Here is a 2,372-nt window from a genome sequence, read left to right as displayed (position 1 = left end):
AATCAAAAGGTAGCAGTTCCACTTTAGCAAAATGGTAACTAAGATGTAGCTAGAATTTTGGACTTTATGAGAATAAATCTATCAGGGTTCCATGGGTCAAAGGTGGATGAGGATCCTCATATCTTTGTTGATGAGGTAAGAAAGATTTCTTAGATTATGTATGTTACATAAAAAGGGAGTGTAGAGTTGGCCTCTTATAGGCTGAAGGATGTTGCTTATGATTGGGTTGTTGTGTAGAAGGAAGGTAGACTTGAGAATGCAACTTTTGTGAATTGGAAGGTATTTTAAAATACATTTTTAGATAGGTTCTTTCTGCAAGAGATGAGGGAAGATAAGGTGAAGGATTTCATAAACCTGAGGTAGGGCTCTATAACAGTGAAGGAGTATAACCTTAAGTTCACTCAGTTGTCTAAGTATGCTCCCGAGTTGTTATCTGACTCTAGTGCTCGTATGAGTAAGTTTATTACTGGGTTATCATATTTGGTAGTCAGGGAGTGTAGGACTGCCATGTTGATTATGGCTATGGATATTTCTTAATTGATGACTTATGCTCAATAGATTGAGGCAAAAAAGTTAAAGAAGAGAGAAAAGAGGAACAAGAAGGCTAGGATGGAATAGTTTGAGTATATACAGACAAGGTATGGAGTGGGAAGTCATTTGAAGTTTCAGGGTCATTCATCAGTGCATGCACCATTTTCAGCTAGTGCCCCAGCACCCAAGGGCTAGGTAGGAGTAGTGGGGCAGGACTTCAAATTCCTAGTATTAGAATAGTGTAGTCGGGAGGCCTAGTTACCCGACATGTGCAAAGTGTAGAAGGACCCATCTTGGTGAGTGCATAATAGGAAAAGAGGGTTGCTATGGTTGTGGGATATTTGGCCACAGGGTCAAAGAGTGTCCGTATGCTAAGTAGGGAAGTAGAGATATTCATGCTCAGACTTAGGTTACTAATACACCGGCTCAGCTAGGTTGCCTAGTTCCTTCACAGGTCACATTATCTAGTGCCAGTAGTGGTCAACGCCAGAATCATTTCTATGCTTTACCATTCCGTCAAGAGCAGGAGAGTCACTAGATGTTGTTAGTTGTATTCTTCATGCCTTTCACATTGATGTATATATGTTGTTAGACCTGGGATCAAATATCTCTTATGTGACTCCCTTAGTTGCTATGAGTTTTTGGGTAGACCCTAAAAATCTCTCTAAGCCCTTCTCAATTTCCACCTCAGTGGGTGAGTCAGTTGTTATAAGATGAGTCTATAAGAAGTGTTGGATCACTTTCCTCCATAATATCATATTAGTAGGCCTAATAGAGTTAGAGAGGGTAGATTTTGATATTATCCTAGGCATGGACTGGCTCCAATTATACTATACATCAATAGATTGTTAAACCCGTATGATGAAGTTTTAGTTTCTTAATGAGGAAGTTTTTGAGTGGGAGGGTAGTTCTGTGTCTCCCAAAGTTTGTTTCATACCTTATCTTAAAGTTAGAAAGTTAATATCAAAAGGGTGAATCTATCATTTAGTTTGAGTCAAAGATACAAAATTTGATGCTCCAACAGTTCAATCAGTTCATGTAGTCTTGAGGTATTCCTTAAAGATTTGCCAAAGGTACCTCCAGATAGAGAAATAGAATTCGGTATTGATCTTTTTCCTGACACTCAACCATCTCTATTCCTCCATATCGTATGGCTCCAACCAAGCTTAAGGAGCTAAAAAAACATCTTAAAGACCTCTTAAATAAAGGTTTCATAAGACCCACTATCTCTCCATGGGGTGCTACAGTTATTTTCATACACAACAAAGATGGTACTCTCAGAATGTGTACAGATTATAGATAACGAAACAAGGATACCATCAAGAACATGCATACCATTCCTAGAATCAATGATTTTTTTTATCAGCCCCAGGGTACCAAATGGTTCTCTAAGATTGAACTTAGGTCGGGATATCATCAGTTGAAAGTTAAGGATAACACATTCTAACAATAGCTTTTCGGATAAGGTATAGCCATTCGGAGTTCGTGGTTATGTCATTTGGACTGACAAATTCTCCAGCGGCCTTTATGGATTTGCTGAACAGAGTCTTCAAACAGTACTTAGATATGTTTGTTATTGTCTTTAATTATGACATACTGGTGCATTCCAGAAGTGAGGAAGATCATGCAGACAATTTGAGAATAGTGCTGCAGACCCTCAAGAATCGTCAGTTGTATGCGAAGTTCGGTAAATATGAGCTTTGATTGGAATATGTTACCTTATTGGGGCATGTCATTTTAGGGGCTGGTATTCATGTAGATACTCAAAAGACTAATGCAATGAAGCACTGGCCTAGACCCATCAATCCATCCGATATTCGGAGCCTTTTGGATTTGGATGG

The sequence above is a fragment of the Capsicum annuum genome, chromosome 7, assembly GCF_002878395.1.
Source record: "Capsicum annuum cultivar UCD-10X-F1 chromosome 7, UCD10Xv1.1, whole genome shotgun sequence".
Taxonomy (NCBI): Eukaryota; Viridiplantae; Streptophyta; class Magnoliopsida; order Solanales; family Solanaceae; genus Capsicum; species Capsicum annuum.
The sequence above is the reverse complement of the archived record's forward strand: the minus strand, read 5'-3'. Positions refer to the sequence as shown.